We start from the raw sequence: 26,861 nt of genomic DNA on the forward strand, positions 1-26,861 counted from the left end.
CTTAAGTGGGAAAGTGGATCCTGCCCCACCATCATTGGAGCAACAAGGAAGATAAGTGGATGAGAGAGAGGAAGGACTTGACCTCTTCTCCACCTTGGATTCAAATTCAAGCCAGAGAATAATTTATGGGGCTGGAATGTTTGCCCTGTATTTGAGGCAATCTTTATAAGCTGCCAAGGTTTATATTTTCAAGCCAGGGAATAAACTGCATGATGGCTCAAGAGAAGCCCTATTCAGATTCCATCAAGGAAATGTGTATAATTAGGATACTGGACCCAGTATTAGGTACTAATTTGTCATATTTGTACTTCTCTTTCCTCCAAGGAGCTCAAAGCAGGTTTCATAGGGCTGTTGCATTTAATTTAGGCTCAAAGATAACTGGCTGCACGTTGAGCAACCACTGCACCATGTGTGGTTCAATGCACAGCCATGCTGGTGATACTAGAGAGAAACCAGGTATCTCTGAGGGGTATAGATTTTATACATTAAGAAACACATTCAGGAAGCCCTATGGTTGTTCCAATTGAATGCCATTTACTAAATGAGCTTCACTTCTGTCCCTGCCCCAAAGTGGATAGCTGAGACTACATTCAGCCCACTAAGCAAAATAGCAATGTCATCCTTCAGTAATCTGCCACACACTGATAAGAATAAGGCATTCTTCCAGCAACAAGAAAGGCACTGTAGCTAATTTTGCCCAGCTGAGAAGGGAGATAAAAAGCACAAGCCAAAATACTTTGTTGATTGACTTCCAAATGTTCTCTGTGTGTGTGTGTGTGCACGTCCATTTATAGCAAGGAAGGGGAACTTGTGGCCTTCCAGATGTTGGACTCTTAATGCCCACTATTCTTGACCACTGGCCATGCTGGCTGAGGCTGATGGGAGTTGGAGTCCAAGAACATCTGGAGGACCACACATTCCCTATCTCTGATTTATAGCCCCAGCCTCAAAATTCTTTAGTACAAGCCAAGTTCACTTAGAAACCAGAGTACACCCAGCTTTTATTTTTGCAGTCCAAGGGACAGTGCTATCCCAAACAGGAAAGATCCTAGCCAGACTCTTGATTGCTACAGCCAATTGTAGCATCGGAACCACCACTGTTTTACATCTCTGTCTTGAGGAATTGGGCAGAAGGAAAGAGGAAGGTCAGCCAAGCTTGGGACCTGTCAAAGGAGGAGATGCACCTCCATCACATTGTTATTGTGACTATATAGACTGCATAGCCTGTGAAGATCCTCAGCTTGCTAAGGCCTACACTGCGGATGGGGAGGGCCAAGCAAGTGGCTACTTATCTCCACCTTTAGGAAAATAAAGGCCATAAACCAAAGCATGGTCCAGTTACTTCCTCTGTCCTTCCTGTGTCATTGGGTGGCACTGGCTGGAGGGGAGGATGATCTAAATCATAGCTCACCGGTGTTGAATTTTATCTTGGAAAAAGAACCCAAAGTTAATCTTCACCTAAAACAAATTGGGATGTGGCAAAAAGGATTGACAAGGTTTACATAATTTTATATAATTCGTTTTATTTATATTTTACCTTCCATCATGGAACCCAAAGGGGGTGTACATGTGATTCTCAGGCAGTCACCCATGCAGGCACTGACCACACCCAGACCTCCTTAGCTTCAAGGTTACCACCTCATGCCTTCAGACCATAGCCTAAGTTCATGTGATCAAGATGGGGCTGAGCAAAGCAGGGACCCTTTTCACTTCATTAACAACGCTACAAGGAGCTGCCTAAGAATGTAGACCCTTCTAGCTCAGCAGCGGCAGTGCCTTTCTAGGGTCATAGGCGGGAATCTTTCCCAACCCTGCCGGTGTCAGTGATTGAAGCTATGGCAGGCACAGAAAACATGGGGTCCTCCAAGTGCTGTTGAATTACTAGTCACATCAGCTCCAGCCAACATGGCCAATGGTCAGGAATGTTGGGATGAGTGAAGACAGCTGGCAGAGCAGTTTGGGATGAAGGAATACAGATTCTCTGAAGCCTATCACAAATTCAAGTCAGCCCCACAAGCCAATTTTAAGTAAGTTTTAATACAGTTAAGAAACCAACGGTAAAATGCAGAAGGATGCTTTAGGACAGGGCTGGGGAATGGGATCCTGCCGGGAGGCTAGATCCACATCTGGCCCATCCTGCATGGATCTTTTGAAAGTTGGTGGGGCCGCTTACCTGTCAATCATATGGCATCAGCTGTCAAACTTCAAAGAATCCAGCACACACTCGTAAGGGTGCTCCCGCTTCTTCCTTTGCAGCCCAACCTTTAAGCATAGGAAGAATATTTGCGGCTTGAATCAAAGCTGGCCCAGCAAAGGTTCCTGCTGAAAGCAAGGCTTGCACTCGGTGCTAAATTTAAATTTGCCGTTTCCCATTTTGGGCAGGGATCTGCTCCAATTGGGAGCTCCTGACTCAGTCAGTGGGGCTTGCAGTCAGTGCTAAATTTAAATTCAAGGACAGATAGGCTCTTCTCCAGAGCTCCCAAATGGAACCAATCCGGGTGGGGCTTGCATTTGGGGCCAAATTTAAAAGGCACAGAATAAAAGCCCCATTTGCTAAGGAAGAATTAGGAGCACCCTTTAGGACTCTGGAATGTTCCTCTGCAACCACAGATTTACCTCCCCCACACCTAATGTCATATGATGTGAGGTGTGAGATAGGTGGGCATGGCTTGAGGAAAATGTCATGTGTGCCAGAATAGGACCCCTGGCAGGCCTAATTTGGCTCACAGGCTGGAGGTTCCTCATGCCTGCTTGCTTCAGGAAAATAAAAGAAGATTAACATGCTTCGGAGAGTATTCCACAGTCAGGACCCCACCTTGGAGAAGTCTTTCTCTTTTGTACATACATGAAGCACTTCTTCTAAAGATGGAACATGGCAAAGGGCACCCAAAGGTGCTTCTTCAGAAAATAATAATTTCTGCCACAGCTTTCCACTGGAAAAAGTCACCCCCTCAGCTAAGTCATTTCACTAGCAAACAAATCACTTGACTGAATATTTCTGTAAATAAAGCAAGCAGACACTTCAGGAAATTTCACAATATCCTTTTATATTATTGTTATTGTTATTTCACCTGCTGCGATGGTTCCTTTATTTGTCACTGTCATGCAGAAAATGAAACTTATCTTAATCTGATTGAATTTCTGAGCAGAACTATAATGCAGAGAGGCAATTTCATAGTCAGGAACGTTTCTGCTGCTGAGTAATTTTGCTGTTCAATATAAGCTGATAGTATCTCACCAAATATTTGGGGGTAAGCCACTATAGAAATAAAGGTAGGTTTAGTAGTGTGCTGAAATAGGAAATCTTGTCATAGTTTCAGAGATGAAATCATATCGAACCATTTTCAGAGTTTCACTGTTTTTTCTGTTGTGAAACAGGTGTGTTTCGCCGGCTTATTCAGTTGTGCATTTCAACACAATTTTCAGTGCACAGCCCGTCAACAGTATTGTCTAATTAGAGGAGAAAAATGAGAGAACAGAGAGCCTCAAAACTCAAAGTGTGCGCACAGAGAAAACTCTTCAGTGTTGTACTCTGAGTGCTGGGACAGTTAAAATGTTGTCAGTCAGAGAATATGCTATTTATATGCCAGTATCTGTTATTTATTTATTTATTACATTTATATACCACCCCATAGCCGAAGCTCTCTGGGCGGTTTACAGCAATTAAAAACAATAAAAACAAATATACAAATTTTAAAACATAAAAAACAATTTAAAAACACATGCTACAATGCCTGGGAGAAAAGGAAATATTTACATATATACTAAATTTAAGTCATAAATGAACATCGGAGGGGAAATTATTAATATAAAATAAAAGAACAATAGTAATAGTAAAATGTCCTAAAAAATAAGTAAGGGCGGAGGAAAGCTATATCATAAAGTAAAACAGCACTGCACAAAAAAACTGAAAGTGTAGGAGTCGGAGTGCAGGAAAGGTTCGATAAACATATGTTTTAAAGTGGTGTTTAAAACTTATTACCAGCTGTACTTCTTGGATTGCTGGAGGAGGGCATTCCAAAACGTGGGTGCCATCACCAAGATTTACAGCACAATCCTATACATGTCTACTCAGGTGAGTCCTATTGAATTTAATGATGTGTACTCCCAGGTAAGTGAGTATGGCAGGTGCCTTTGGTTCTCCATATTTGCATCACTGGCCATGCCTCCTAGGTCTGATGTGACTCGTAGTTCAGCAGCATCTCCATACCCAGAGTATAGAACTGCAGTCTGAGTGTAATATGTATGTGTGGTTGTAGATGCATATATAATACATATAACCAACAATGAGTGTTGTGGCACATTAAAGACTTAACACCTTGATTATGGCATAAGCATTCATGGAAAATGTATGCCATAACAAATTTGTTACTTTTTAAGATGCTGCAAGACTCTTGGTTGGTTTTGGTGCAAGGGACTAACATGTCTACCTCTCTGGATATAATATGTATATTGCTGGGACTGTTTCTAATTGCCACAAATGTTAACATTTATATGAGCATATAGCCTCAGATCAGTTTCATGAATTTGCTTATACGTTTCCCCACTTTTCAGATATGCCAGTGAATGTTAACTAGCACATTTAAGGGAATGCCAACCCAACTTGCACAGATTTTGCATTCATACTTTGATGTCCAGCACAGGATGTCTACTATCGCCTGGTTCGTTTGACATGGTAAGCCAAATTATGACTTACTGAGACCACATGAACGTGCGGGTTCCCAGAGGGGAGCCCACAGCCGCTTTATTCCTCCTTGGTACTTTTTGCTCCTGCACCACACTGAGCTAAGGTTTGCTCATTGTGTCATTTGAACCCAGTCTTTTGGTTAAGCTGTTTCCTCACTAAACACAAGTGATAGCCAAGGTTTGTTCTTTAGATGGGACTTGGAAGCAAGAGACCATCTAATGGAGGGGTGAGGAGCAAGAGAGCCAATGTGGTGCCCTCCAGATGTTCTTGGACTCAACTCCCATGAGCCTCAGTTGTCATGACCAATGGTCAGAGATGATGGGAGTTGTAGTCCAGACAACATCTGGAGGGTACCATATTGGCTACTCCTTTTCTCCTTATTAGCTAACTGCTATGTGAGGGTAAATCTGCTCAACATTCATGGTAATACTTGCCTTACCTGTCTACAATTACTTTCTTGTGTACTTTCTTATTTCACAAAATGTGCCAAGCAGTAATGCTATGTATTTGGTGTGTCTAAGGAGCACATGTACACCTGCTATGAATCATACATGAAATCTATGATGTAATGTGATTACAGCAGAACACATAATACATCCATGTACATATGTATTCCATTGATCCTTGTACCTCAAAAAGGATGGAGAGATTGCAGGAACTGAGCATAATGCATAATCCAGTCTATGCACATATAACCTATCGTATCACTTAGAGGAAGTGTGCACATATCTACACCCAGCCATGCATACAAGATTTCTGCTTGGCTGACCATGTGAACCATCTTGTAGTACCTATAAAAGAAATCAAGAGCACACTCCAGTCAAAATTAAGCAGTCTTAAGTCCAATATAGAGCCAGTGTGGTGTAGTGGTTAGTGCGTTGGATTACAACCTGGGAGACCAGGGTTCAAATCCCCACACAGCCATGAAGCTCACTGGATGACCTTGTGCCAGTCACTGCCTCTCAGCCTCATGAAAACCCTATTCATAGGGTCGCCAGAAGTCGGAATCGACTTGAAGGCAGTTCATTTCATTTTTTCCCAAGTCCAATATATTTCAGTGGGAGTAATTGAAGCATGTGCTTAACTCATCCATTAAATTAATGTAGCTTTAAAGTACTTAAATTTGGCTGGATTGTGCTGCAATGTTTAGAAATGCTGGGGGGGGGGTTACGTTGCTGGAATAGCATACGTAGTAAAAAGTGGTAGATTTTAGCAGCACAGCATTGCAACTAATCTGACTGATTTGTTCATATGCAATACATTTGTTATCTTATAAGATTCTTTAATGGTTTCTGTGAAATTCTTACCTGTCACAATGTTCCTATTTTATCAGTTTACCAGAAATGATAGTACTTCAAGTGAATGCATTTGTAATAAAACAAAATTAATTACATACATGGAAAATGAAGTGGCATTCACAGGTAATTACATCTGAAGGAGAGCTTATCTTGCATTTCAGCAGAAACTCATCAGCCACCTTTATAGAAAGAAATACCTTGGCTTTCCCAGCTGTGGTTTATAAAATTACAGAGTAGTTACTTCTTAGCACTTGGGAGATGAGAAAATCAGCACAAGGATTTCTAGAACACATTCTGCAGACTGTTAAATTTTGAAGATCATGTAAAGTGTTTCCCTTTATTGGGTTATTAAATGGTGAAGAGTATATGGTAAAGCATAGAGCTTGCTTTTCTAATTACAAAAAAATCACAAAAAACTAACTTTTCCTATCAAATTCAGTTCTGTTTCCCATGATAACTCTGTTGCCCGCATCACAGAGAAGGAAAACCTGTGGTCCTCTAGGTGTGTTGGATTCCAACCCGCATCAACTCCAGGCAGCTTAGTGCATGATCATGGGTGGCAGGAGTTCTTCTCCAGCAATATCTGGAGGGTCACAGGTTTGTATCAGATAGGTCAGTTTCAACTAGGGATGGAAGAATCTTTTCCTATTCAGTTTCTCTCATTTTCTGATTTTCCCAATCTTTAATTTAGTTTTCCCCATTTCCACAGCAATTTGTGAATTTTTTAAAAAGGAAATTCACCGGCATTTTAATCTGAATGTCTCCTAATGTACATAATTTTGTATGCAGATTTGACTAATATACACATTTCACTAATAAAATACATTTTTGTATGTTATTTTCATTAATGTATATATTTTTATGCACCCTTTCCCCTGATATGTGCATTTTTCATTCATGTTGATTGGAGAACTGTATTGCAAAATTCAGAGAAGTGCAAATTTCAAGGATAATTGTGTTTCACTTCACATAATTGGTTTCAGAAGTGTAAATTAAGTAGCTTCTCATTAAGAAGCAAAACAAATCAAATTTCTTATCCATCTCTACTTTTGACATGACTACAATACCCTATAAATATGCATCCATTCACCCCTTCATCTTGAGAGATGTTCAGAATTTTGTTAGTAACATTTTTTTAAGTTTTGCTGCTTTTAAGATGTGCAATGAAATCAGAATCCCATCTCTATAGCACTCTTAAATAATATGGACTCTTACACAATTTCCTGAATGTAATACAAGCTTTATTAGTTAATATCACATCTGAACAGCAGCTGTGTATGAAATTTTGGTGTTACTATAAAACCGTTGTAGGTGATGAAAAGAACACAATTTGTGAGCCAAGGAGGCCCGAGTTCAAATCTGTGCTTAGCCATAAATCCATTGAGTGGCCTTGTGAATTCATTATGGCTCAGTCCTCTGTCTGTAATACAGGGATAATGATACTGGCTTACATTTTAGGACTAAGGATTGATGGGAGAATATACACAAAGATAAATGTGCATTGGTTTATATTGCATGTAATCTGCCTCACCCACTGAGGTTCAGTGCAGGTAACAAATCTTGGAAGAAAATTTCAAAAAGGGTTAAAATTGGTCAATTAAAAATATGTGGCCCTGATCCTCACATATGGTAGCAGACTGAGCACAAGCTGCTGTGTGCAAGGATTTCCTGCCAAATTAACAGATGGCTATCATTATGACACCTGAAGTGCCAAGTGTAGGAAAGAGGGATCACACCCCTCTCCCCTCCCCCCCCCAAAAAAAACCCCTTATGATTGTTATTGACAGAGCTGGCAATGAAGACCAAATGTTCCACAGTGTGATGTGGCCTTAATCCAACCAGAGTTGCCATGCACATAGCTCTTGGTGATGAATGCAAGGAGGTTCCCCTGCCCCACCCAGCATTGCTGGATCAAAGCAACTTAAAATTATCTCCAGTAACTTAAGACGTTTGTTGAAAAAGCCCTCCCTGGATCCCTCTATAATGGGTAATTATCGGCCAGTCTCCAACATTCCATTTCTGGGTAAGGTAATAGAGCGTGTGGTGGCTGCCCAGCTCCAGAGATTCTTGGATGAAATGGATTATCTTGACCCATTTCAGTCTGGTTTCAGGCCCGGCTACGGGACAGAGACGGCTTTGGTTGCCTTGGTGGATGACCTACGCAGAGAGCTGGACAGGGGGAGTTTGTCCCTGTTGGTTCTACTGGACCTCTCAGCGGCTTTTGATACCATCGACCATGGTATCCTTCTGAGCCGCCTTGCCGGGATGGGACTTGGGGGAACTGTGTTGCGGTGGCTCGGCTCCTTCCTGGAGGGACAAACCCAGAAGGTGGTGCTGGGGGATTCCTGTTCGACTCCTTGGCCATTGACATATGGGGTCCCTCAGGGCCCAGATTTGTCCCCCATGTTATTTAACATCTACATGAAACTGCTGGGTGAGGTTGTCCAGGGGTTTGGGGTTCAGTCATCAGTATGCGGATGACACCCAACTCTATTTTTCCTTTCCACCTAAAGCCAAGGAAGCTGTCCTGGTCCTGAACTGGTGCCTGGCATCAGTGATGGATTGGATGAGGGCGAACAAATTGAAATTAAATCCAGACAAGACAGAGGTGCTCCTGGTTAGTCGAAAGGCAAATCGGGGAATAGGGATTCAGCCTGTGCTGGATGGGGTTACACTCCCCCTGAAGACACAGGTTCGCAGTTTGGGTGTGCTCCTGGACTCAGCTTTGAACATGGAGGCCCAGGTCTCTGCAGTGGCCAGGAGTGCTTTTGCCCAGCTCAGACTATTGCGCCAGCTGCGCTCATTCCTGAAGACGCCTGATTTGACTAGAGTGATGCATGCCTTAGTTACATCCCGTTTAGATTACTGTAACGCGCTCTACATGGGGCTGCCTTTGAAGACTGTTCAGAAACTTAAACTGGTACAAAGAGCTGCAGCCAGAGTGCTAACTGGAGCTGGTTACAGGGACCATACAAACCCTTGTTGCGACAGCTCCACTGGCTGCCAGTTTGTTTCTGGTCACATTTCAAAGTGCTGGTTTTGACCTATAAAGCTCTATACGGCCTAGGTCCAGGTTATTTGTCAGACCGTATCTCCCCATATGAGCCTGCCCGGGCGTTGAGATCCTCAGGAGAGGCCCTTCTCTCAGTCCCAACACCTTCGCAAGCGCGATTGGTGGGGATGCGAGATAGGGCCTTCTCAGTGGCTGCCCCCAGGTTCTGGAACCCTCTTCTTAGGGAAGCACGAATGGCCCCTTCCTTGCTATGCTTCCATCAGCAGGCAAAGACTTTTTTATTCTGACAGGCTTTTGGACTAGAAGATGTTTAAGATAGGACCTCATAAGGTCTGTTGTATTGTTCTATGGTCCTATTCGTAATGTTTTAAATTATCTTAGTATCTTAAGTGTATGTTTCATGGTTTTAATGTTACGAATAGTTTAATTCTATTTTAATTGTATATTTTTGTATGTTTTTTACCTATGTGTAGTTTTTATTTGTAAGCCGCCCTGAGTTCCAGTTTTGGAAAAAGGGCAGGATAAAAATAAAGTGTCATTCATTCATTCATTCAAGAACATAAGAAGAGGCCTGCTTGATCAAGAGCAATGGCCCATCTGCAGCCAGATGGCCACAAACAGGATATAAAGGCATATAAACAGGATATAAAGGCCTTTTGTTGCTCCCCAGGAGCAGGTATTGAAGTCATATGGCTTCTGAACATTGAGGCTGCATATATCCTTCATGACTAATAGCCCATTAGTAGCCTTATCCTCCAAGAATTTGTCTAATCCCCCCTTTAAAGCCATCAAAACTAGTTGCCGGCACCATATCTTGTGGGAGTCCTGAATCTCCTGGTAATCAGTTGCCACCCTGGACTCCTACTGGGAGGAAGGGAGGAATATAAATAAATAAATAAATAATAAAATAAAATCAGTTCACTGGATGACCCCTAGAGTTCTGAGAGAGAGAGAGAACTCTTCTCTGTTCGCTTTTTCTATACCATGCATAATTTTATAAATCTCCTATCATGTCTCTCTTTAGTCATCTTTTCTATTAACTAAAAAGTCCCAATCCTAATACAGAAGCCTCTTGACCATTTAGGTTGTCCTCTTCTGCACCTTTTCCAGCTTATGCCCAAACACTATGGCCTTAAAGCCACTCTGATGTATCTCAGGAGGAAAAGAATCTGGATCGCCATCAGGAACATATCTCTAAGTACTCCCACTCTGGCTAGCTCATCAAATTAGTTGCATAGATAGAATGCTTTAAAAAGCCCCCTGTACTGACAAGGATTGGTGGAGAAATTTGGTTCCTATTTAAATTTTACTGAGGTTATCATACTTTGGACACATCATGAGAAGACATGATTCATTAGAAAAGATAATAATGCTGGGGGAAACAGAAGGGAGTAGAAAAAGAGGAAGGCAAACAAGAGATGGATTGATTCCATCAAGGAAGCCACAGACCTGAACTTACAAGATCTGAGCAGGGTGGTTCATGACAGATGCTCTTGGAGGTCGCTGATTCATAGGGTCGCCATAAGTCGCAGTCGACTTGGAGGCACATAACAACAACGTTTAAATTAAAATGCAAGCCTACCTAATTTGCCCTTTCCAAAACAACATGTGAACTGAAACAGCCATCCTCTGAGCTTTGCACTCCTCTGAATTTTGCAGTGCAGTTCTCCAGCCAAGTAATGTGTACAAGAATGCATATACTAGGGTAAAGTGCATAAAAATGCATATATTCATGAAAATAACATATAAATGTATTATATTAGGGGAAATTGCTTGCAAAACTGTATGTGGTAAAATTGCATTAATATATGTATATTAGGAAAAATGCACTAAAATTCTGATGAATTTTCAGGAGGAGTTTTTAAAAAAAAATAATAATAACAAACCAACCAATACAGAAATGTGAAGAAGTGAAAAGCCTGGAAAAATGCAAAACTGAGAGAAACTGAAATAGATAGATACATCCATTCCTATTACTGATCTAAGCAGGCACAGCAGTAGACAGGGTTTTGAATCTTGAATCTTAGCTGATGTGTGTGTTATATTAAAACTTTTTCTGCATCTTAGATGGCATTGATGAAGATTCCAAGCTTCAGGGAAAGAGTGGGCGAGCGTAGAACTGCTGCTTTCTGTTCTGACAAAAGTCTGTCACCTTCTTAAGGCCTTCGCTCTTTAGTCTTGAGTGGCTCACCACAAAGGGATAGCAGGGCAGAGATAAGAAAGCCCCTAGTTCAAGTCCCAGCTATTTCTGACAGTTTATTGCTTCCATTTCAATCACGTATTAAATTTGTCATGTTTGGTTGTTTAAGATCACAACATTTTCCCTGGTTTGGTGCATTGATGCGGAGATCATTCTAGTTGTATGTGCAGAGTCTGTTGAAACGTGATAGATGTGAATGCCAAAACAACCATCGGTTTCAGTGTCTGTAGACTGAACCCACCACATGCAGATACTAAAAGGCCAGTTTATTTTCCATTTTGCTATGTCACACATCTGTTTTATCCCTCGCTAAAACTGACAAAACAAAGAGCTTTCACAAAAGAAGCCTCTTGGGAAGTGATCACAGCATAGTGGCAGAGCACAAGCTTTGCAGGCAGAAGGCCTCAGGTTCAGTTCCTGGCATCTTCAGTTAAATAAGGATCAGCTAACAGGTGGTGGGATCGAGGCCATCTGCCTGAGATCCCGGAGAGCTACTGCCAGTCAGAGTAGATCATCCTAGGCCAATTTGGACAATTCATCTGACCTACAATGGCCCACAGACTGGAAGCATTCAATATACATCCCAATTCCAAAGAAAGGGGATCCCAGGGAATGCAGTAATTATACAATTGCCTTAATAGCCCAAGTGAAGTAATGCTCAAGGTTCTACAGCAAAGGCTCTTACCATATATAGAGTGAGAAATGCCAGATCTCCAAGCTGGATTTAGAAAAGAAAGAGGTACCAGAGATCATATCGCAAACATACGTTGGATAATGGAATGGACCAAGGAATTTCAGAAGAAAATCACCCTGTGCTTTATAGATTACAGCAAAGCCTTTGACTGTGTAGATCATGAAAAACTATGGAATGCTTTAAAAGCAATGGGGGTGCCACAGCCTCTGATGGTCCTGATGCGCAACCTATACTCTGGACAAGAGGCTACTGTAAGGACTGAATATGGAGAAACCGATTGGTTCCTCATCGGAAAGGGTGTGAGACGGGTGTATTTTATCACCCTATTTATTTAATCTCTACGCAGAAAGTGGGATTGGACCAAGATGAAGGAGGTGTGAAAATTGGAGGGAGAAGTATCAGTAATTTAAGATATGCAGACAATACCATACTCTTAGCAGAAACCAGTAATGATTTGAAACTAATGCTGTTGAAAGTTAAAGAGGAAAGCACAAAAGCAGGACTACAGCTGAATGTCAAGAAGACTAAAATAATGACAACAGAAGATTTATGTAACTTTAAAGTTGACAACAAGGACATTGAATTTGTCAAGGATTATCAATACCTCAGCACAGTCATTAACCAAAATGGAGACAACAGTCAAATCAGAAGAAGGCTAGGACTGGGGAGGACAGCTATGAGAGAACCAGAAAAGGTCCTCAAATGCAAAGATGTATCACTGAACTCTAAAGTCAGGATCATTCAGACCATGGTATTCCAGATCTCTATGTACAGATGTGAAAGTTGGACAGTGAAACAAGCGGATAAGAGAAAAATCAACTCCTTTGAAATGTGATGTTGAAGGAGAGCTTTGCAGATACCATGGACTGCAAAAAAAGACAAATAATTGGGTGTTAGAACAAATTAAACCAGAACTATCACCGGAAGCTAAAATAATGAAACTGAGGTTATCATATTTTGGACACATAATGAGAAGACATGATTCACTAGAAAAGACAATAATGCTGGGAAAAACAGAAGGGAGTAAAAAAAGAGGAAGGCCAAACAAGAGTTGGATTGCTTCCATTAAGGAAGCCACAGACCTGAACTTACAAGATCTGAACAGATTGATTCACGACAGATGCTATTGGAGGTCGCTGATTCATAGGGTCACAATAAGTCATAATCGACTTGAAGGCACATAACAACTACTACTATAAATAAGGCAGTTTCCTATGTTCCTCATCATTTGTTTTGAATACTCACATCTGGGGTTGCAGTTATGGTTAGCTTCTGGATCCAGTCCAAGGTGCTGACTTTAACCTCAAAAGCCTGAGACCTACATACCTTTGATACCCTGAGACCTATGTACTTTTGATGCTCTTTCTCTTTCCTATAGGAAATCATTTTCTTTTGTTTCTATTTCTGTGAATATGGGAAGTACAGCAACTCTTTGCAAAATTTATACTAAAAAAACTCCAAACATAATTGTGGAATAATGGCACTGACTTCTGCAGAATAGTCTCCAGTGGACCTCAGTAGTGTCTCAATTTGCACAAGATAAAACAGTGGTAGGTGAAATATATTCTAGCAAAATTCTAGGTGTGCTCTATGTTTTTAATTGCCTGTGCCCACCTTGCCTTAAATGAAGTGGTTTAAACATAGCACTTTTTTCCAAGCTAGAGTCATTGCTGAAGTAGCAACATATTGGAATCAGTCTGATTTATCATCAAACTGCAGGTCCAGATTCCACTGTTAATGCACCCAAAATAGAAATAGAACATAACCTCCAATTTGAAACACAAAAGGCTGTCTTCACCATCATATGACACTGACCGATAAAAAGACTTTGAAATTAATAAAAATAAATTTGACACAGATTTCTGGGATGAATAACGAGGGAAATAAAATTTTCTAGTGTAGATTCTCCGTAGAAACATTAATAACACAGGAAAGAAGCAAAGTAAGAACACCAGCAAACATACAAACATGTAATTCTCCATCTTTGGAGATGGCAGGTGTTGCCACCACACATCATATGCTCAGAGGCACATGTTACCAAATTCTTCCAAGCTACACAGGAAGTGGATTGGACTGTGAAAGACCAACCCAAATGGTGTTTGCATTTTGACCAATTTGTAGGGCAGTCCAATATCTCAGAGAGGAGGTCAGGTCTCCTGCTCCCCTGGTGTATTTACTATAGCTGCCCAATTTCCCTGCTTTTTAAAGTTTGATAGAATAGCTGTGGGCTATAGGTACGTTCTTAAACTGCAACGTTTTTTGCCTATTATTGAATTAACACTATAACATTCAGTTTAAATGGCTGCTTGAATTTTTAAAAGAAGTCTTCAGTAGGTGCCAGAAGTTCAACAGGGAGGGGTACTATGTGACCATAAAACTGGGCCCACAATACAGAACACATGGCTCCTTGTGGATATGAGCCATGTATTTGAGCATGGGGGACCATGGGTTAATGCTTTCATCTCCACTCTATCCCCCTTGGGTGTGTATACACAACTTTTTGGAAGGGCTGTAGCTCAGGTGTAGAGCATCTGCCTTGCATGCAGAAGGTCCCAGGTTCAATACCTGGCATCTTCAGGTAGGAGAGTCAGTGTAGATAGTGCTAAATTAGATGGATCAATGGTCTAACTTGGTATAAGGCAGCTTCCTATATTTTATAATATTACATAAATGAAAGTAACAATGCTGCATAAATGAAAGCTACCAAGGTGTTGTCTGCTGAACACATTCTTGGTAATGTACAAATGATCATTGCATGTTTATGTATTTTGGAGAAATGTTCACCGTTTTTTCACACTGATAGAAATACACATGATATTGTGTGTTGTTTTACTTTCAAAGAGCACTGTTACAAATTTCCTCTTTCCTCCGCTTTTCAAAACTATATCCTCTGCAAGAAGATTTGACCACTTTAAAGGTCCTTGTTTACATCTCCTAAAGTTCCATATCCACGTGGCCATTTTTGCAGAGGTCTTCTGCATTGTGGTCTCATTATCAGGGACTCCCCCCCTTTTTTTGTTACTACACCTGAATTTCCCAGTGAGAGGGGAGTTCCCCACAGCACAGGAGAGTCACTCAGAAACACTTGTCTTACGATTTCCCAAGAGAGGCCTAAGCGAGTAGCAAAAAAACCCAACTCTTTCAAACCATCTTTTTGCTATAGGCCATTAGTTGTCATAAAGATTTCAAACTCTGAGAGAAAACCACTTGAAGGGTTCATGAATTAAAAGGACTTTGACCAAGGGTGTACTCATCCAGGGTCTCGGGGGGTCTTAGATTCTTTACTTTTTTGGGAGCAGGGGCCCAGCAGGGGCCCTATGTCTTCAGCATCCTATGACACAATCAGCATGAAGGGAGTATGGTAGCCACTAAGAAGAGTCTTTTAACATGCTTCCTTGTCCTTTCCTGCTGATTGAAGCCGATCAGAGTGAAAGGAGGGGAGTCAGCCATTGAGAAGACTCTTCTCAGCAGCTAACACTCTCCCCTTTCATGCTTATTGACTCCTAGAGATATATGTCATTGTGGAAGAAGGCATTAAGAAGGATCTCATTCTCAACCCAGCAGCAAAATAAGGGGGGGGAGGTATGGCTGTGGCTAACATGAAGGCACCCTGCACTTCTGAATTTGCCACTGTACTACTGACTTTGACACACTGGAGTCTCTCTTCTTGGCGATTTCTCAGTGGGAGAGTTATTCTCTTAGGCCAAATACAGAGACGTCTGACTCGCTCCAGCTGGAGCTTTTTCCTTTGTGCCGATTGCAGGGTGCGGGGTGGGCTGAGCAGGGGCAAAGGGATAAAACACCCTACCCCACACAGCAGGGTCCCAATCTAGGATGGGGGTCCCTGGACTAGCTATTATGGAAATAAAAATCATGCACTGGCATGATGAATGTCACATTAAGGACATATTCAACATCTGTCACATTTACTTCTAGGAAAATGTGAGTAGTAAGTAAGGCTATGTTGAGATATTGCATTTACCCCATGCCAAAACAGCATGAAATCAACATATGATGTTCCAGGGTACCATACATTTATCAATGATAATTGGCATAGTAATCCTATTAATTTGGTATCAGAATCATGGCTGTTTAATTTCACTTATAAGACATGGCTTGAAATATGAAATCTCATAAGAAACCTTGTGCAGGACTATGCTACCCATTGTTAAATTATGGCAGAACAAAATGTTAGGGTATTTCTGAAGGTGTCTTGGATAATAATTGGGAAAGAGAGCAATAGGAGTGAAACAGTCCTAATTCTGAACTGCCAGGTTCTGTAGGAACCAAAATGCAAAGACACCTTAGCACTATACTGCCTTTGTCAACCTAGTGCCCCCCAATTGTTGTTGGACTACCCCTCCCCTCTGCCCCAGCCAACACAGTGTAGTCCAACAGCATCTGTTGGGGGAAATGAAAAGAAAAGCCCGAAGGTAGTCACTGAGTAGGGGGGAAACCCCAAAGCAATGGCAATGCTGCTCATGAGCATGCACCAAGCCCTGCAAACGAAGGGTAGGCCACATCATACATTTAAATCACATGCGAATTAATCATGCGATGTCGGGACGCGGAATTGGGGTCCCGTGGATTTAGAGTCAGAAGACGAGGGGGAGGGGAGCCCCCTGTCAGACTTGAGCGAAGGAGAAGGAGAGGAATATCCAGAGATAGGGTTGCCCAGCAACGGAGATCCTGGGAGCGCCAGAGTCTCAGAGACAACCTTGAAAGTTCACACGCCTCCCCCTCCGCCCGGACCTCCCCTTACGCCCATACCGGAGTCGGAATCTTCAGAAGGGGAGGGGCCGGCGCTTCCCCCCTCACCGCGTACTTGATGACAAGTGAAGAGACAAGAAAGGGGGAGGGGGAGACAGGTGGCCCCTGAGGGTGGATTGAGGCGGAGTGAAAGGCTTCGCGCCCGTTTGCGTCCTACTTAAGAGTTGGGCGGGAAAGTGCACTTCGCTCTGTCAACTATCTTTCCATGTCGCAGGATCTGTAAGTCAGTGGCGCTTTATGAGAAGGCGCAGCGTTTGTGTGGATGTCACTCTAATAAAAACTGAATTGCTTTCACCCGCTGGTCTGGTCCCTCAGTCTCATCCTGGACCTGACAGCTTGACAGAGCCACCTAAATCGCTCTCCACGGGATGAGGACAAGATGTCAAAGGGAGCGGAGGGAGGAACAAATCCCACTTCTGAGACGGAAGAAGTGAGACTCTTGAGGACTAATGTGGCTGATTTACAGACGGATGTTCAATCCTTGCTGGCAGCAGTCAAGGCGCTGGAAACGGATAATCAGGCCTTGAAAGCCACGATCGATCGGATGCGAACCGCCCCTCCAGCCGCTGCGGTAAAGGTGCCCATTGGATTACCCCCAAAGTATGCGGGACAAAGTGATCAGTTGGCAACCTTCGTGGCTCAATGTGAACTATACTTGGATGTCAGGAATGCAGAATTTCCGGGTGATGGGGCTAAAGTGGCATTCGTGATCAGCCTCCTGGAGGGAGAAGCTGCAAAGTGGGTGACTCCGTATCTGGTGAGAAAGGATGCTCTCCTAGGAAGGCACAGAGGATTCATACAAGAAATGACCGAGATGTTTCAAGACCCACAAAGAGCGGAAACTGTAGCGCGGCAGCTAGGCGCTCTGAAACAAGAAAAAGGAACTGTTTCCGAGTATACTAATGCGTTTAAAATTTTATCCCAAGAGACTGGCTATAATGAGGCAGCCCTGATGTTCATGTACCGGAGCGGACTGAACGCGGAGATCCTGGATGAACTGGCCAGGACCGCCCCCCCCACCGACCTGCCAGAACTTATTCGGCTGTGCCTGCAGATCGATCACCGACTGGAGGGGAGACGCCTGGAGAAGAGACAGGAGGCCCCTAGATACTCCGCCTCGGCGCCTCGCAGCAAGAATCCCTCCACTTCGGGAACGACGGGTAGTGCGACCGAAGGGCAGGGGGGGGCCAGACCAAGGCTCTTGGAAGAAGAGAAAGAGAGACGACGCCGAGAACGCTTATGTTTCTATTGTTCCAAACCGGGTCATATGGCCCGAGATTGTGGGCTAAAGAAGGGGAAGACGGAGCCGTCGGAAAACTAGAACACCCAGTCCACGTGAAGGCCGGTGGACTGGGGGCAGCGTTGTACAAAGGCCCCCCGATGACCCAGCCTCCCTCCAAAGGAGTGCTGGTTCTACCTGTGTGGATTACAACTGCCAGAGGAGTGATGTTCAACTCTACTGCCTTAATCGACAGTGGAGCCTCCACCAACTTCATCGACGCAAAGCTGGCCAAGCGTTATGGCATTTCTAGCTGGACACTGGACACCCCCCTTTCCATGGAGACCATTGACGGGAGACCCCTGAAGTCAGGGGGGGTAACGCAAGCCACGGAGGAATTGAAGCTTCAAATTCCCGGGCATGAAGAGCTCATCTCACTGTACGTGTCAGATCTTTCAAGCTTTGAGGTGATTCTGGGGATGCCCTGGCTCACCATGCACGAGCCTAAAATAAGTTGGAAGGAGGCGGTGGTGTGGTTCACATCTCAGTACTGTCAGGAGAACTGCCAACCAGAAGGAATCAAGAACACCTTAGCGGGAGCCATACAAGAGGGCATGCCAGCGATGCTTCCTCCGAAGTATGAGGAATTCAAAGATGTGTTTGACGAAAAGGAAATGGAAACCTTACCCCCCCACCGTCCTTACGACTGTACGATCGATCTTGTGCCAGGGGCCAGCATACCGGCGGGAAGGATTTACTCACTCACAGAGACTGAAACGGTGGCTCTGAAAGAGTTCTTGGAAAAGAACCTGAAGCGAGGATTCATTCGCCTGTCACAGTCTCCGGCCGGGGCGCCTTTGTTGTTCGTGAAGAAGAAGGGGGGGGAGCTCAGGCCGTGTAATGATTACCGCGCACTGAATCAGATCACCACCCCTAACAGCTATCCACTGCCTTTAATCTCAGAGTTGCTAGATCGGCTACGTTCAGCCAAGATTTTCACGAAGTTGGACTTGCGGGGAGCCTACAATCTAATCAGAATGAAGGAGGGACATGAATGGAAAACGGGGTTCCTCACGTGTTACGGTCAATTTGAATACCTTGTCATGCCGTTTGGGCTTTCGGGAAGTCCAGGAATTTTTCAAAAATTCATGAACGATGTATTTAGAGACTTACTGGACACGTATGTAATCTGTTACTTAGATGATATCCTGGTGTTTTCGGAGAATCAAGAGGATCACGACCGACACGTAAGAACCGTGTTAAAGAGACTGAGAGAAAACCACCTGTATGCTAAGTTGGAGAAATGTGGGTTTGACCTCGAGTCTTTGGACTTCCTGGGGTATCGAATCTCAGCGGGAGGAGTGGAGATGGACCCAGGGAAAGTGAGTTGCATAAAGGACTGGGGGCAACCCGTCACGAAAAAGGATGTGCAACGGTTTCTAGGGTTTGCTAACTTCTACAGGAAATTCATCCCGGGGTTTTCCAAACGAACGGCTCCCCTGACCGACTGTTTAAGGGGAAAGAAAAAGTTCCAATGGACGGAGCACGCTATGAAGGCTTTTGAGGAGTTAAAAGAGAAATTCGCTACCGAACCCATTTTGCGCTTCGCTGATCCAAACCGTCCCTTCATAGTGGAAGCTGATGCCTCGGACTTTGCCATCGGGGGGGGTTTGCTACAAGGAGATCCCGAGGGAAAGGAGTTGTACCCCTGCGCATACTTCTCTAGGAAGTTAAAGCCTGCAGAGAAGAACTACACGGTCTGGGAGAAAGAGTTACTGGCCATTAAGGACTCTTTTGAGAACTGGAGGCAGTATTTGGAGGGAGCCTCCCATCAAATTGAAGTGCGTTCCGACCACAAGAACCTGGAAAGTCTGCAAACGGCCAGGAAGCTGAACCAGAGGCAGATCAGATGGTCCCAGTTCTTTGCCCGGTTCAACTTCAGGATTACGTATCACGCCCAAGCCAAGAATCAGAGAGCCGACGCCTTGTCCAGGCAGCCGCAATTTAAGGAGAGTGAGCCCCAGGACCAGCCACAGTACGTGATCCCGCTGGAGAAATTAACACTAGGATCATGCCAACCTTCATGGGAGGAAGAGCTCAAAAGAGCGCAACGGGAAGGGACAGGCATGCAGCAGTACATTCACGAGGCGGGGCAGGATCCAGACTCAGAGGTGAATTTCTACTGGCGAGATGGGTTGTTGTGGTTTAAAACGGCCAGGGTCGTGCCAGAGGGAGACTTAAGACTCAAAATTCTACGCCAGTGCCATGACTCTGTCACTGCAGGACACTTCGGGATTTACAAAACCATTCAGAATATAGCTAAAGACTTTTAGTGGCCGAAGATGCGCCGGGACGTTGAGGACTATGTGAAATCCTGTTCGGTTTGTATGCGAGCTAAACATCAAACGGGAAAACTGGCAGGGCTGTTACAACCGTTAAAGGTCCCCAGTGAGCCTTGGAAGGACCTTTACATGGACTTTATAACTGATCTACCAAAGTCACAAGGGATGACTGCCGTTCTAGTCGTGGTAGATCTACTTACCAAGATGGCACATTTTCTCCCTTGCCCGGGGCCCTTAGAAGCGAAAGAAACGGCCAAATTATTCATCAAGGAGGTTTACCGGTTGCATGGATTGCCCAACAGTGTGGTCTCGGACCGAGGGACTGTTGCGCGTGCGTGTATAGATCATACAAGGATGGAATCCAAGAGTTGTATAGAACAGAAATAAGCCAGGCCAGGCAAGTTTCTTGTAAGAGTCTTTACTAGGCAAAGACAGTAGACACAGTTCTCTTCACAGACAGCTTTTCCCCCACACTGAGACACAGCAAGTTGTGCCTTATCTACTTCCCAGCCAGCTGCTGACCTTGGCAAACCTGGCGCTCTGTTCTTCCAGCTTAACCCTTCTGCTTCAGGTTTCACTCTCTCTGCTAAAAACCCTGTCTGTGAGTCTCACAGCATGCTTCACTGACCAACAGCCCCCACCTGAGACTCACAGATTACAAAACTTCATTGTTCTTCATTACATTTTTACAATATTAACTTTTCAATACAATACATATCAGTACATGGTTTGTTTCCTTACAGTTTCTATTTACATTTACAGTTCAGTTCTTGTTTCTTTATTTCTTTATTCACACAGGTTTCACAATGTTTTGTTCACTTTTATTTGATAACACTTTTATATTTCATTCTTCAATACAGAATTGCCACATTAGATCCATTGTTTCTTTATCTATTGGCCCTTCTTTTTCCCATTCTACTGGAATTTCATCTGTCTCATCATTTTTATGTGTAACATTAAATGTGAATCTCTGAGGTGGTTGACCTTTCGTTTTTCTTTCTGACCTTCTAACATTATCTATTTCCATTTCTTCCTCACTCTCTATTTTACTTGGACCTGCACCTGTGTCTGCACTTGTACCTGGCACTTCTGTATCTTGCATTGCCATGTCTTCACTCCTCAGCCTTTTTACAGTATGTTTGCCACCGTGAATAAGATCAGTCAATGCAGTCCTTAATGGAATTTGCTGCCCAAAAGGAACATCTGCTGCTTCCTGCTTACTTGCACCTTCAAGGATAACTGTTTGACTGTCTCTCCAAGGTTTATCTATCACCTTTATGCTTCTGCTTAACACTACTTGTTGTTTCTCAGGCAACCAAACTCTATAATATGAATTCTGAAATCCCAAAATGCGTCCAGCCTGAGCTCTTTTCTGTTTTGCAACATGTACCCAGCATTTTGCCCCAAAACGTTCTATGTGTTTCACCCTGGGCTTTCTTCCAGTCAGTTTCTCATAGGGAGACATGCCTATTGTTCTGTGCATGAGACGGTTCTGAATGTAAACAGTGTACAGAATACATTCACCCCAATAAGTGTTATTCATATCAGCATCTGCTAGCATGGCTCTCATTGAATCCTGCAATGACCGGTTCCTCCTCTCTGCCGTTCCGTTGGAGGATGGGCTGAAGGGAGCAGTGAGACTCTGTATTATTCCCTTCTTTTCCAAATATGTTTTAAATGAATTACTGGTAAATTCCCCCCCTTGATCTGATCTGATATTCTTGATAACAACCCCATATTGTGTCTCTGTTCTCTGTATAAATGCCTTTAATTTCTCTTCTGCTTCACTTTTCTTTTTCAATAAGAACACATGTGTAAATCTGGAGAAATCATCCACAATCACTAAATAAAACCTTGCTCCACCTTTTGAGCACTGAAAAGGTCCAGCCAAATCCACATGTATGAGCTGATAAGGTTCAGTGGTCGTGCTTTCACAGCTCTTATTTACCGGAGTCACAGTCATTTTTGTTTTATAGCATACCTCACATTCATCTACATGCTCACAATGTGTTAATTTCAAATCTTGACTATGCTTTGGGGTGTTTTGTATCTTTTGGAAATGTGCGTGTGCTAATTTTCTGTGCCATTCATGTAAACAATTGTCATGTTTATTTTTATTTACTCCTATCCAGGCACACATGGGTTTATCAAGCTTGCTCTCAACCATAAACATTTGGTTCTGTAATTTCCCTTGCATGCATATTTCACCATCCTTTCTCACAAAACATCTATCCCCTTCAAATGTAACTTTACAACCTATTTGAGCCAATTTTCTCACTGATAGAATGTTATATTTTAAACCAGAAACCAATAATACATCTGTTAATATAGTTCCCAAAGTACATAACCTGAGTGTGCCTCTTGCAATCGTGTCCTGAGTCGATCCGTCAGCCAGATAAATCTTCTCCTGTATCGGCTTTGAAGTGTAAAATAAACTAGAGTCTGTGATCAGGCAATTAGACGCTCCACTGTCGAGAAGCCACTTAGAGTTAATGAGTTTATTGTCCTCCTTAGTAACAAAGTTCACGCTTGTTCTCTGACTTCCAAAGTCCCTGTTATTTCTCTTCTTTAAACAATGTCTCTGTATATGTCCTCGGGACCCACAAAAGTAACATATTCTAGTCTCTTGCCTGTTTCCTTGATGTTGTTGTTGTTGTACAGCCACAGTCTCTTTTAACTCTGTTTTCTTATTCTCTTGTCTTCTATTCCACTCTTGTTGAAGTTTCTGTTCCACAAAGTCCAAATTCAGATGTCCGTCAGGTAAAGTTTCCAGACTCGATACCATTACGTCCCATTTTTGATCAAATGAAGATAACAGGATATAGACCATCTGAATGTCACTATGATGCACTCCTCTATCTTGCAGCTCAGCATTTAATCTACGAAATTCAGCCAGATGCTCTGTCATAGTCACTTCATCTGTAAAACGCATCTGATAAAGTTTCCATGCTAAGCACAGCCTGCTCCCCGCAGTTTGCTGCACATGAGCGGCTTTTAGCTTTTCCCACATCTGATTAGCTGTCGGCTCATTACTCACCAGCAACAGTTGTGAATCAGACAGCCCCAGAGTAATAAAAGCCTTCGCTTTCTCATCTTTCTTCAACCACGCTGCTGAAGTAGCTGCCGGAGGGGGGATTTCTACGACATCATTCAACTCTTCTTTAATCAGAACTGCTCTCATTCTCCATTTCCAGCTGGAGTAGTTTACAGCATTCAGCCTCTCCATCGGCATCCCGGATAACAGGTTTCCAGCCATGTTGCCCACTCTTACTTGCCTCTTACTTGCACTTTGTTTCTCTCTGCAACAACGTCACGTCAACGTCTCTTGAACCCGCTACCTTGTATGATAAGCTGGGCCCATAACCCCTGTTGCGCGTGCGTGTATAGATCATACAAGGATGGAATCCAAGAGTTGTATAGAACAGGAATAAGCCAGGCCGGGCAAGTTTATTGTAAGAGTCTTTACTAGGCAAAGACAGTAGACACAGTTCTCTTCACAGACAGCTTTTCCCCCACACTGAGACACAGCAAGTTGTGCCTTATCTACTTCCCAGCCAGCTGCTGACCTTGGCAAACCTGGCGCTCTGTTCTTCCAGCTTAACCCTTCTGCTTCAGGTTTCACTCTCTCTGCTTAAAACCCTGTCTGTGAGTCTCACAGCATGCTTCACTGACCAACAGGGACTCAGTTTACGGCTAAGTTTTGGAGGGCGCTCTGGAAGCAGCTGCAGATGGAGTTAAAACTCTCGTCTGCCCATCACCCCCAGACAGACGGTCAGACGGAACGCTTGAATGCCGTTTTGGAGAAATATTTACGCTGTTACGTTTCTTATCAACAAACTGACTGGACTTCGTATTTACATTTTGCAGAGTTTGCCTACAACAACGCCTTACACTCCAGCACTCAGCAAACCCCGTTCTTCGCAAATTATGGATTTCATCCTAAAGCCTTTCCTAGCAGTTCAGAGGGAGTGTTGGTGCCCACCGCTGAAGAATTTCTACAGGAGTTACAAGCCATCCAACAGACCCTGAAACAACAACTGGACGAAGCCAAGACGGAGTACAAGCGAGCTGCCGATTTACACCGGAGAGAAGGCCCCCCCCTTCAAGCAGGAGACCAGCTATGGTTGTCCACTCGTTTCCTCCCCATGCCAGGCAAATGCAGAAAACTGCAAGATAAGAGGGTGGGGCCTTTTGAAATAGAGACTCAAATTAATCCGGTGGTGTACCGGCTGAAGTTACCCGATTCATTCAAAGTACACCCTGTGTTTCATCGATCTCTGCTCACCAAAGCAGCCCCCGCCCAGTGAGTTGCGGCCAGTGGAACCTCCAGGGGCTCCGATCAGGGTAAATGAGCAGACGGAGTACGAAGTTGAGGACATCTTGGACTCCCGAATAAGACGCAAGAAATTGCAGTATTTGATCCATTGGAAAGGGTACGGGTCTGCAGATAGGAGTTGGGAAAATGAAGTCGATGTGCACGCTCCAGAGTTAGTGAAACGGTTTCATGAGTTATTTCCCCACCATCCCAAGCCAGGTAGAGGGGGGGGGCTCAGCCTGGAAGAGGGGATGATGTCGGGACGTGGAATTGGGGTCCCGTGGATTTAGAGTCAGAAGACGAGGGGGAGGGGAGCCCCCTGTCAGACTTGAGCGAAGGAGAAGGAGAGGAATATCCAGAGATAGGGTTGCCCAGCAACGGAGATCCTGGGAGCGCCAGAGTCTCAGAGCCAACCTTGAAAGTTCACACGCCTCCCCCTCCACCCGGACCTCCCCTTACGCCCATACCGGAGTCGGAATCTTCAGAAGGGGAGGGGCCGGCGCTTCCCCCCTCACCGCGTACTCAACGATGAGTGAAGAGACAAGAAAGGGGGAGGGGGAGACAGGTGGCCCCTGAGGGTGGATTGAGGCGGAGTGAAAGGCTTTGCGCCCGTTTGGGTCCTACTTAAGAGTTGGGCGGGAAAGTGCACTTCGCTCTGTCAACTATCTTTCCATGTCGCAGGATCTGTAAGTCAGTGGCGCTTTATGAGAAGGCGCAGCGTTTGTGTGGATGTCACTCTAATAAAATCTGAATTGCTTTCACCCAGTGGTCTGGTCCCTCAGTCTCATCCTGGACCTGACATGCGACCTGTAGTTTGTAAGGATTGCTGGGCATTTGTAGCTCTGTGAGGGGAAAACCACCGTTTCCAGAATTCTTTGGGAGGAGAGGAGGAAAGGTCTCGCACACACACACACACACACGATCCAAGCATGACTACCGAAACCCACAAGGTGGGTTGAAACCTTGAAGCCAAAGAAGAGGAGGGTCTTCAGGTCCTAGCCTCTTACATAGGGTGTCACAAAGGAATATACTGGTTTAAGTTGATGGTGTTAAATATAACCTCCTGTTAAGTCAGTGTGTCTATCAGTCAGAATGCCTCTGTTACCAAGTGTCCAAGTGGCACATAACTGTGTTCGATAACTCCAGACACTTGCACACCATCTCAATCGTGTCTCTTCCTGTTAGGACAAGCCTAGCTGTGCCTCCTCTATAGGGGTACGAATGCCCCAGAGCAATGGTGTGTCGGGAGCATTATGGCAGACCTCTGGGGCTGATCAGAGCATTGCTGCTGATGCCTGCCACCAGATGCGCCCACCACAGGACACTTCGTCAAAGGCTCTCTTGAACCTGGAGCTGGCTGTGGTATAGCACAGGCTTTGCATGCAGAAGGTCCCAGGTTTAATCCCTAGCATATCCTCTTGGGGGGATGACAAAACATTACCCTAGGGAACTACCCAGGTGCATCATGCACCGTCTCTTTACAAATTTAAGTGGTCATTGAAGATTCATCTCTTCTCCTTGGCCTTAGACTGTTGAACTCTTATTGTTAGTGTTCCAGTTATATATCATCTGGTTTCTTGATACGTGTGTATTGTATGGTATGATGTTTTGGAGTGGCTTTATTTGTTCTATTGCAATGGTTCCCAATAATTTTCCCCCATGGACCACTTGAAAATTGTTGAAGGTATTGGTGGACCACTTAATGATTTTTCTGTCTGTTGTAGCAATTGCAATGGCTTTGCTAGATGCTATATGATTTTGAGTTGTATTTTTACAAACGTGCCACAGATCTCCTGAATGAAGCTTGTGGCCAGTGGTCCACGGACCACAGTTTGGAAACCTCTGTTCTATTGTGTTATCTTTTTCAGACCTTACGGTGAAGGACAAGTAAATCATCATCCTTATCAATCTTCAGTTAAAAGGATCAAGCAGCAGGATGTGAAAGATCTCTGCCTGATACATTATAGAGCCACTACTAGTCAGAGTAGATAGTACTAGGCCTGATGAACAAATAGTCCGATTTGGTATAGGACAGCATGTGAGGTTTCTTCTTGTGTGTTAAATAATAAACCTAACCTAATTTAAATAAACCTGTGTTCTGAACTGGAAAGACTTAATCAGCTTATCTTCTGCGTTTTGTTTTGTTTTACCATTCTCTATCAATTAACAAGAAGAGAAAGTCCATTCTGAATTATCAAAGGGGAGAGAAAATGGTGGTGAAATTCTCATGGGTAGGGTGTGCAGAGTTTACATTGTGATTGCCTTACTTTTAAGGTGGTTGACAGATGTTTGTGATTTTATTCTACAAATTATCTCACTGGTG

The 26,861-nt window shown here is 43.8% G+C and overlaps 1 long non-coding RNA gene across 1 annotated transcript in view; it reads left to right on the forward strand.

The window, feature by feature from the left end:
• LOC133367073 (uncharacterized) overlaps window positions 1-26,546 on the forward strand; it is a 28,764-nt gene extending 2,218 nt beyond the window's left edge. Inside the window, exons 2-3 of the long non-coding RNA XR_009758510.1 lie at window positions 4,555-4,675; window positions 26,407-26,546. This is a non-coding gene — a long non-coding RNA (uncharacterized LOC133367073). The remainder of the gene's footprint in view (window positions 1-4,554; window positions 4,676-26,406) is intronic.
• The last annotated feature ends 315 nt before the right edge of the window (window positions 26,547-26,861 follow it).

This window comes from Rhineura floridana, chromosome 1 (assembly GCF_030035675.1).
Source record: "Rhineura floridana isolate rRhiFlo1 chromosome 1, rRhiFlo1.hap2, whole genome shotgun sequence".
Lineage (NCBI taxonomy): Eukaryota > Metazoa > Chordata > Lepidosauria > Squamata > Rhineuridae > Rhineura > Rhineura floridana.